Source organism: Dysidea avara, chromosome 5 (assembly GCF_963678975.1).
Source record: "Dysidea avara chromosome 5, odDysAvar1.4, whole genome shotgun sequence".
Classification (NCBI taxonomy): domain Eukaryota; kingdom Metazoa; phylum Porifera; class Demospongiae; order Dictyoceratida; family Dysideidae; genus Dysidea; species Dysidea avara.
Genome location: NC_089276.1, coordinates 15480734 through 15492589, shown reverse-complemented (window position 1 = coordinate 15492589; position 11856 = coordinate 15480734).

Genomic DNA, 11856 nt, shown 5'->3' with positions numbered 1-11856 from the left:
GCTAAAAAACATCTAGTTTCCATGCCTACTAGGCAACCACTTATACTAGGTATAAGATGAGCTGAAAATTGGTGTATAGGCAGATTAATTTTCATAGAATAACTTAACACATACTCTAGGCATAATGATTGTGTGACTATTAAAAGCCAATCAAATAGCAGTATATCCAGTTTATATAAGCATTTGTTACAGAAATAACTTAGTTTGCACCATGCATGTGAATAACATCAAGACACATGATAGTGTGTTGTGCAGCCCAAGAAGTCAGCGTGCCACATCATGGGTATATTAATAGGAAGAAAGAAAACATCATTTTCACACCTTTGTATCTTGGTGATCCCTTATCCGATTGGAAACAAGTTTGCTACAGAGTTTCCTGCCAATCAGGGATGTCTACATTCCAAATTTGAAGGAAATCGCTCCATCCATTTTTGAGATACGAGCTGCCAAAGTTTCAACTTTTTTCTTGGATTTTTTTCTTATTCTTTGTGTTTTCGCGCACTTGCAAAAATTGCTATAAAATGCAAATGCGTACTCTGATCACCTCGAAATTTTGCACACAGAAAGAAAGTCCAAAGGCAAATTCTAGCATCAAATTTGGTGCAAATCCGATGAATAATTCAGGAGTTATGGTCGATTATTCGTGTAAAACAAGTTTAATTTGTTGTCATGCCTACAGGGTAAACTGCTTCATGGAATGAGTTGAAAATTGCTATGTAGATGGAGTAACCATCGTAGGAGTGCCTTTTGGTGGTTTGAAAGGAATCGAGATAAAGATCATAGAGATATAACACAAAACCCAACCTGTGTCACAATTACGTGATCAATTTTTATGAATAAAAAAAGGATTAATTTTTACGCCTAATAGGCAAACCGCTTAGAGCAATGAGCTGAAAATCGATGTATAGCTGGAATAATCTTCATAGAAAGTTCTTGCAGTAGTACAGAATAATCGGATTACAAATCACTGAGTTATGATTCGAAAACCAACTCCGTGTAGCAAATGCAAGATCGCGATACTCTAATAGAACAGTCACCCTAATAGAGCGTTCAGCTAATTTATTTACTTAAATATAGAATTCTATTACATTACAAGTTATTCTGTTGGGAAAAAAGTTAATCTAATAGACAGTTCAGCAAGAAGCAAGGAACCCTATAGAGAGTTCGGCTACAAATATATTGCTGTAGTGATTCAGAACATTACAAGTCACACTGCAGCTATAAACAAGTCATGCACCCTGTAGAGAGTTCAGCTACAAACAATTCACTCTGTATAAGTTCTGCTACAATCAAGTCTTCATGCAGAGAGCTTAACAACCAAAATCCACCATGTAAAGACTTCAACTTTTCTAACAAGTTACTCTGTAGAGAGATCAGCTAGAAAGAGAGAGCTCAGCTAGAAAACGTCACCTTGTAGAGAGCTCAGCTACAAACAAATCACACTGTAGAGAGATCAGATAGAAGAAGCCACCTTGTAGAGGGTTCAGCTGTGAAGTGATTACCCTAGAGAGAGTTCAGCTAGAAAAATATCACCTTGTAGAGAGTTCAACTATAAAGAAACCATCCTGTAGAGAGATCAGCTAGAAACAAGTCACCTGTAGAGACATCAGCTGCAAAGAAACCATCCTGTAGAGAGTTCAGCTACAAAAAAAACCCTGCAGTGAGTTTGGCTACAAAAAATCACCCTGTAGAGTATTCAGCTACAAACAAATCACCTTGTAGCAGGGGCAGATCCAGAGTTTGAAAAGAGGGAGGGCACCTTGCTGAAAAAAGTTGAAGAGCAAAAAAAAAAGGTCACAACAATAATAGGTAGTTATCCTTATTACCAAATATATTATATCATGTATGTTATGTAAAATAAAATCCTATTTATAACTCCATAAGTAAGCTGCACTGCCTCATGAACATTGTGACTGCTTTATTAGAGTAATTGACTGTTCTATTAGAGTATCTCGATCTTGTTAATAACCATGATGACAAACTCAGAATAGTGGGAAAGCAGCTGAGACTCTTTAAGCATGAGTCCTATGTATACACCCAACATATAAAAGTTTATGTTGAGGAGCATAAATATATGAAGCTTCATGCTTTCTTTGCTGAGTTGCAACAGCCTGAACAAGTAATCTGTAATGATAATTTGTTAATCACGGTGATCATGATAATTTGTTAGTAATCATGGTGTAATCTTGACCAGCTGACTTCCCTATATGTGCAGAATAACAGCATGGTGTAACCTTGACCAGCTGACAGCCCTCATGTGTTGTAAAGTAGGTGTTGTAACCAAGGCATCACCTGTTACTACATTGATGCAATGCATACACTATTACCTGTGATCACATCACAGCAACCAACTTCAATGCAACAAATGTTAAAACTTTTAATATGTACATTTCCATATTAATTGAAGTATAAAATGAATCAGTGCTGTAAATCCTGGTATGCCTTTGAAGGCTGATTCTTTATGAGAGGCTGGAGCTGTAAAGATGGTTTGTCATACTCATGAAATTCCTTCTGGAAATCAATCATGATACAAGCAGTATGAAAAACTTCATACCGTGCTACATATTCCATAGTGGATGTTCTTGATGACATGTACGAATCACCTGAATAAACAAATTAACAGTGTCATGTTGCTATATTATCAAACCACACCAAACACAATTCATAAGTAGTTAGTGAACATAATCCCCAATGTCAAGGTGATCTTATTGTAATATTTTTGAACATGTGATCCATACTGTGAAAGTATGTTCTACATAATAGTCTTCAGCGTGAATAGTTTGAAAATATTTGCAAAGCATCTAATATTGAATACATCTGCGACAACATAATATCCTGACTTTACACCAGTACCCACAACATAACAGGAAAATACATTAACCAACCATGTCTGCTGCAATAGCCCATTGTAGTTGTCCTGGAACTAGGCCTGAGCCTATTATGCTTTTGAAATTACATATTATGCTTTTAAGCAATACTCCAAAATTTCCCCTATTATGCTCCTATTATGTCCAGTTGTGTCCCATTACGCTCCAAATATTTACATATAAAATTGTGTCTTGACTGCTCTATTAGAGTATCTAATGCATCTGTGAACGTTATATTAAGACATTTCAACATGCGGTGACTGTTCTATTAAAGTATATTGATCTTTAAGTAACTTTTCTTCACAACATAGCTGTAGATCTGAATTTTATAGTGATTGCACACTATCCCATTCTGCATCATACAAAATAGTCAGATTTTCAGCTTCTCTGATAACCAATGTGCAAAATTTGTGCCTTTTATGCTGGCATTATGCTCAATGCTTTTGGCTACCTATTATGCCCAAAATTATGCTGGAATAATCAGTGCAGGCCTACCTGGGACCACTTCAGAGTCTATGGATCGGCTTCTGTTCATGTAGTGTTGAAGTATATGGGTGTCACAATGGGATGAACAAGCCTTTCTTCATGATTGTTGTCCTCCTTTTGCCACTCTAATGCTAGAAACTTTCATGAAGCGTAAGCACAACAGTCTGTACTGTCTAATTCATGCAAGTTGTGGCATTCGCTGTATAACTTTGCACATTCACTGTATATTTTACAAAGTAAAACTTATTTGCATATTAACAGCACTTAAAACCAGTTATTCAAATTGTTTATTGGATATTAGTAATAACTTCTCACCCTGCAATTAAAATATGCTCATTTGTGTAGCTAAGCATTCCATATAATCACCTTGTCTTCCAGTTACCCATCCCTTGCTGAAGGCTCACAATGAACTCCTGTATAGTTAATCCACCCTGTATTAAAATAAGCACAATTTCTATACACAATTTGAATTTAACATTGTATACATGCAGTCATACAGTTGTTGCCCATGGAGAAGTAAAATGAACCTCTCTCCCTTCAAAATGAGGTGGGACAGTCTTTGAATGCACTCTACCCATTTTCAGTTGCAAACAGTTCGACAGATGTACAGTGGTCCACTAGTAATGGAGATAATGTGGTATAATCAATACTTGATTCGCTAACAGTAGCTGGATTTTGTTGGAAATTGCAATAAGAATCACATCGTAGAAATGAGACCTTCCTAAATGAATGTAAAATTAATTATAATTTGTATTTTATCAAGACTCACGGTAGTGAGTCGCATGGCCAAGAAACTACAAAGCGCACACCACAATTAAAATGCGTGGCCACTACCATGAGTTATTTACGTGTAGGGACGGTTTTGCAATATTAACCCTGAATTGTGCAACCTTTCTCAATAGGTTTATATTGTGTTTTGTGATTTTAAAAAAACTTGGTGTCATCGTTTTCTTGTCACAACCTCTTAACAAGCGTATTTAGATATAATTCACTCAATTTCTCACCATGTGTTTCAGCTATCATCACATTATACCACTCAATACATTCGTGTTTCTACAGTCCATCTGGCACTAACATTATCTAGTACTTGATCGCCTCTGCGCGTATTTCTCCATTTAAACCTCTGATCCCTACAATAACTTTTAAAGACACGATGTGGACACAAGCCCCAATGTCTGACAAATAAGTTGTGAAAGCGTGCAGAGCTGTTAGTTACTTTAGGAAGGCGTTTTAAGCAGAAATCTTTTTGACTCCATTCAGTGCCACATCTCGTGCAAGCGTTTATAATTGGCAGATGTCTTATAAACAAGGTATGAAAGCGTAAAGAACGTATAGACACTAGGGAAGGTGTAAGTCATAAGTTAAGACTCCATTTAGTGCCATGCACCATGCAAGAATTACTGATTTTGCAAGTTGTGTGGAATGACCAAACCTCATGTACAGTCACAAACCATATTTCAAACAAAAAGGTGTTGCTGTACAGTATGTACATAATGAAAGCCATGACACAAGCTCCACCTTAATTAGTGCTTTGCGGAAGAGTTAAACTGCCGTGACAGCTACAAACAGAAAATGAGGTGATTCTAATTGCAGACAAGATGGCTACAAAATCCATGAAATTTTTTGCCTTACAGTAGCTAAACATATATAACAATGGTATTACAACATGTAACAAAAATTTAATAAACATCACATCAAATAGTTAAAACCAAAAGTGATGATAATGATGTAAGTGGTAAATGATAGAGAGCCAGTACTTGGTCGATCCATACACCTTGCCAACAATCCTGAAATTCACTTGATCTCAGTTGCTGTCTGTTCCCAAATTACACACCATGACCATATCCAATTGTTAATGTGTAAACCAGATGGTCTGTAAAAACTGTTAGGCGGGCATTAACCTAAAATCTGGATACTATGAAAATACACAACATTTTAACTGACCTGGGCATTAGTTTGGTCCCATCATAACAGTATGCCTTATCCTGGAAATTCAGGAAACATGAGATAATACAATATTCCTTAATACATAGACTGACCTGGAATTTTTACGACACCCTTGATATTACTAGAGTTACATAGACTGAAGTACAGAAGAGAACACACAACTCTGCTGTTAACTGAAATTCTCATCACTGAAATCCAGTTCAATACCAAAAAAATGCTTCTTATTAGTACTACGGCTTTACTTTTCTGTATCGACTTGGACTGCCGTTAAACATTCAATTTAAACCGCGCATCACATGTTTCTGCTTGAGGTGCTGCTTGAGGTGCTACAGGGACTTTCCAAGAGACTTCCCCTAAATAGACCACGTGATACTTGAATTGTCACAATGTGGTACGTGTACTTTAATAATAGTATTATTATATTATAAGTTGGTTATGCACTACCGGTTAAAATCATTTGTGTGATGGTTTGACCATATGGTTTGACAGCAGTTATTGTGGGGCAAAGAATGCGAGAGGAACTGTGATAGTCAGTACTACTGAGGAGTAAATCCCACCCTAGCTGTGCCTATATATAGGAGCATTAACTAGCTTTATCTTACAGCTACTGTATGTTGCTGATACATCAAGGGCACCAGAGCAAAGGTAAAAGTGGTAGCTAAGGTCCCTACTGATGTAGAGGCCAGGATAGTTGCATTCACAAAGATTCCAACACTGATTGCAAGCATAGGCGGTGAAGGGGGGGCCAGGGAGGCCATGGTCCCCCACTTTTACGGGATACTGTTTACAAGAAAAGATCGAAATACTCTAATAGAATAGTCAGGAATGGATACTCTAATAGAGCAGTCACAGCATCCAGAGAAGCAGTGTAGCAAGCTACTTAGCTATGTATGTGTAGTTATAAATAAGGAGATATAATTGGTGGAGAGCAGCTATTGTCAGCAGGCTGTGACATTTTTTTTTGGTCTTCAACTTACAGTTGGCCTGGCCTGCTCCACCACCCCTGTTGCAAGCTCACCTTGATGTTTATCATTTCTCCTCATCTCTTAAAATGTGGAACAGTTTACCAATTACAGTTATTGAAGCAACAAATGTAGTAGATTTTAAGAAGAGAGTGTTGAAATATTTTTGTATTAACCTAGCTGCTGTATAAATTATGGGTAATTGTTTGTATCTGTGCATATGATTCTCCATTTTGGGAGGTTCGCACAGTATTTGATATAAATATAAACATGCAATGATGACGATAAGGTGGCTTATTATTCTACTGAATGGGCAAGGGAGTCTGCATGGGGGCATGTTCCCTCAGCAAAGCATAAGTACTACAACTTTTAGTTTTAAGTTGATTGCTAGTTTGAAAGTTTGTTTAATTTCAGTGGTGGTCAAGGCTGTGGTCTCGTGCACTGGTTGCATATACTGAACTCTGATGTCCTTTTGGGTGTGCAGTACTGTTTCCATCTCCCCAGGTCTTGATGATTGATCATGAGTCCTCTAATCCTTTCTCTGCTACTCCAATCCTGAAGCTGTGACCACAATGTTACAAATGGTTATATGAAAATAATTAATTAATTGATTATTTAAGGACTCTTTATAGTAAAAATAAATATTATTTTAGCTATCATTCAAGCTGTGTATCCATGCAATCTATATTATTACATTTGTTTGCTTGCATACATCCAAGGACTATGAGAAATATGCATAGGTAGCTCTATAGCTAAGTTTTATTGCTGAATTATCTGTGCCTTATTGCTTTACCTTCAGCCTCTACATCTTCTATAATGTGACCTAGAAAATCCACAAGCCTTCAGTAATTGTGAATCCAGCAACACAAAATAAGAACACCATGAACTATTTAGACACCCATGACTTGCTAATTATGCTAGCTTAATTTTGAGCATCCATAAGGTGCCTGAAGTATGATTAATTTACTACAGATGTGAGATACTGTATTGAATGTCAAATAAAAATAAATCTACTCTAATAGAACAGTCAAGCTAGCTGTGTAGTAACTTTTGAACTGTTTGATTAGGCACTTGACAATTATACAAACATTTGAAGGTGTCTGAAGCATTACCCCACTCAGATATGAGATATTGTAAAATTAATACTGTAGTAAAAGAATATCACATTCTAAAGATAGATCTACTCTATAGAAAAGTCAGTATATTCAAATTCATACTTCTGGTGTAATAAAACAGTCAATAGTTATCCATGCCTTTTATAACACTTTTAAAAAGATGAAAATAATCAACAGATGCATCCCAAGATATTTTTTATTATACATTTTACTTGCTCATTTCCAAATATCAATTTGTACTCCATCAGTGAGCCTATCACTGACAAAATGAGTGATATCCACCCCAAAAACACCTTTGCTGTAAAAAAAAGATGCGTCCATGAAACTACAAGTACCTGTATAACAGCTCAGTAATTGTAGAGAATGACCTCATGAGAGTAAAAACAACTGGTGACTCAAAGAGCTGATATCTGGAGTGTCCAAGAATAAATCTTATCATACAACTAACTGCCATGCATTGGCTGTAAAATAGGTGCACCCATCAAAGTGAAAGTCACTGGCAACTGAAGCAGCTGATATCTAAAGCAGCCAAGAATGAGCGTTGACATACAATCAATTATAAAAGGCGGCCAAATTACTAGCCAATTAGAGCTAAAAGAAATTAATTTAGGATGCAGCTATATACAGTGAATATAGATCACAGCTGAATGATAAAGGTTCAATGTTATATTTTTGTTAATTGCAATTGATTGTATGTCAACGTTCATTCTTGGTTGCTTCAGATATCAGCTGTTTCAGTTGCCTGTTACTTTCACTTTGATGGGTGCACCTATTTTACAGCCAATACATGGCAGTTAGTTGTATGATAAGATTTATTCTTGGCCGCTCCAGATATTAGCTCTTTGAGTTGCCAGTTGTTTTTACTCTCATGAAGTCTTTCTCTACAATTACTGAGCTGTTTTACAAGTACTTGTAGTTTCATGGATGCATCTTTTTTTACAGCAAAACTGTTTTTGGGGTGGACAATATATTATACTGGCACCAAGTACACTTACATTTCTTGAATATAATTATTTGTAATCTTATGGAACTGAGTTAAGCCCGAGAATACAATTATATGATATTCACCATGCAGAACCAACTCAAAGCTGGTAAATATAATTATTATTCTGGACACTCAGTGCACTTAGATTATGTTGTTAGCAATACAAACAATCTTGTAGAACAGAGAACATCTCTGAGCATCTTATAATGTACAAGTAGAACTGAGCTCAAGTCTGCGAATCACTCATATATGTTTATTTATGACTGACCCGGCTTTGATGCACAAAGCTTTGTTAGTAGTCATGACAATTTTAAGCCCTCATTATGTAGCAACTTCATAGTGCCTAAAGCTGTGCAAACAAAATTTGCACCAGTTATTCATCAATTATTAAGCCATCATTGTGTGGGTGTAAAAGTTTCTGATTACTAAAATATACCTTGTTCGAGCTGCTTCTTTCTCATGTGGGTAATAATATCACACGTGGTAATAATAGGGCCAGAGGTGGGATTAATATAGGAGTATATAATTGAGAAAGAAGGTAAGTGTAATCCAGAGTCCGATTTGGACTCTCTGTGGACCCTCCCTTCCACTTCCAAAAGAAGAAGAACACAATGGCAAGCTCTCCAGGGTTTTCCAGCATACTATACACCATGCCATAGCCACAGAATGGCACCAAACATCCACTCATGGCTTTCAAAAGGCCTGATAAAAACTGCTGCAGAAACCAGACTCACGAGTTCCAAAGAAAATATACAGTAGTTAGTATGATAGTGTATGCATATTCGGCTAGCAATCCATTAGTGGTAAAACGTGAGTTTTGATTTTGTGTGCATGGAAGCTGGGCTATCTCAAATCTGGTCAAATTCTCTAAACACTGTACACTTACAACTGTTAGCAATAAAAGCGATCTTGTAGAACTGTCACCAACTCCAGTAATCTAATAATATTATACAGCCTGTATAATCACCATGCAGAACTGAGACCAAGTTCAAGCATCTTATAATCGGACTGAGACCAATAGGTAAATATAATTATTATACTTGACACTCAGTGCATTTACAGTTGTTGACATAAAGAAAAATCTTGTAGAACTGAGATGAGGTCCACGAACCTGGTAGTCACTCTGTAGAAATGAAACAAGGTCCCACAACTCTTCTTAAGTAAGTGAATATAATTTGTTTTCTAGACACTCAAAGTTTTTAGCAATCATAATCACAATGCAGTACTGATACTAAGTTCAAAAATCTGGTAATCGCTATGAAGACGGGATTGAGATCATCTCCGATGATTCTGAGAATGAGACCAAGTCTGAGAATCTGGTAATCACTGAGAATCTAAGACCAGGTCCACAACTCTAAAAAGAAATACATATGCTTCATAGATAAATGAAATAGTACATTTTTTGCAGTTCTATTTCCAAGATGACATGTACTTGTACAAATTAAACATACAGTAATGTGTCAGGCGACACAAGAAGCTGGCACGCCACACTGTGAACTCCACAATCAGTACCCCACATACCAAATTTGAGCAAAATTGCTTCAAGCATTCCCAAGAAATGAGACTTCAAAAATTGGCTTAGTTTCTTTGTTTTGTCCTTCTTATTATTATTATTTTCTTTCTGTACACTTACAAAATTTGCTATAAAATGTGAATGCGATATTTAATTACCTTGAAGTTTGACACACAGAAGGAGGGTATAAGAGCACATTGCGATACCACGTTTGGCTGGAATGCGATAAACAATCAAGGAGTTATTAGGGATTATAGTTATTAGCAATTATTCACAAAAAAAATAATGCCAATATGTTGTCATGCCTTCAGGATAAAATGTTGACAAGAAGAAGTTAAAAATCAGTTTGTGGATAGGTTAACTATTAAACTTCAAACATTTGCAGTTTGAAAGAAATCAAGTAAGATACAGTGAAAAAAAACCAACAGTGTATAACAATTGCACATAGATGGATTAATCACCTTAGAAAAGCCCTTCAATGGTTTAAAAGGATCAGATTTATAGCCACAGAGTTATAACACGAAATCCAACTCAGTGTAGAAAGTGTGAGATCAAGATATTATTCTAATAGAGCATTCATAAAAGAGATTTAATAGCAACAAGAAGACTAGTGGAGATGAAAAGTAAGGGCACAGTACAGAGAGCAGATATTTGTTAGAAATCTAATACGTATGCACATGTCATATTGTTTCAGGTAAAATGTTTCTGAGGTGACATTTAATTGCAGCATTGTTTGGGAGTCATTTTAGCATGAATCCCTACTGTACAGTACTTTTGTACTGTAAGAAAGTACTGCTTGATGCCTACCTCAATATGTTATTATGTATGTATGTATTCATACAGTGTAATTAATATGGTGATAACAATAATAGCCAATATCCTACTTTCTAGACAAATACATTTCAGTGCATACTTGTGACAGATGAAAAGATGTCAGATGAAAAGAGGTCTTTTGCAATATTCCTGTATGCTAATGGGTTAATGCAATGGACTACTGGAGATAATCAAGGTGGTACCAATGGCTTAGGAGGAACTCCTGCTCAAGTTGGGTTCAACAAAGGAACAGATGATAAGTCCAACGTAATTCGACAATCACGCACAGCAGATGTTGACAATCTTGATGAATTAAGTAATATTGGAATTCCTGGAATGATGATTTTTGAAATTACTGGCTGTGATGGTATTCCTGTTGAACAAAGTAAGATGTTTACAGCTGTAGTTAATTATTGAAGGGTTACTGTATGTAGGTAGCTACTACTAGTTTAAACATTATTCAGCATAGAAATGGTAATGCAATTGACAGATAACACTTATATTGTAGACAAATTTGTTTCACATAGTAGTGACTTTTCAGATTTCCATATAAATATGACCAGAAACAACCTCACAGTACTGTCACAGTACCTTGCCAGTATAGGTTAGGTATAATAAAGCCAAAAGTGCCTTCTCAGAGATCTGAAAAGCTTCCAATAAGTGGAATTGTCCAATAACTCACTCACTCACTAACTTGTGTTGACTCAATCACTCACTAACTAATGCCTTCAGACAAGCAGTAATGGCAAAAGCTACAGGCTTGATGTTTTCACTATTGTAGATGTCTCTACCACAATCTGTACATTGTATCCATATTTTTTGATTACAGTGCAAAGTGTCAATTCACGTTAGTGCATATGAAAATTGTATGCAATTTCACACCATCAGTTGAAGTAATTATAGGCTAGCTTCATGTATCATTCTCAGTGTGTAGGGCAGTGTACTGTAATTTGCAGAACATAGTCAAAGACTACAATAAACAGCTACATTTCTTAGTGTACGGTGCACATTTTGCCATAAATTCCATGTATAGCCTGGACCATTACCATTTCTTCCTTGATGCAGTACGTGTTACAGAAGTTTACCAATAATGAATTAGGAAAGTATGTTACAAAAAGGTTAACAAACATGTGCAAGGAAAATTTAGGAATCTAGTAGAGATCAAAGT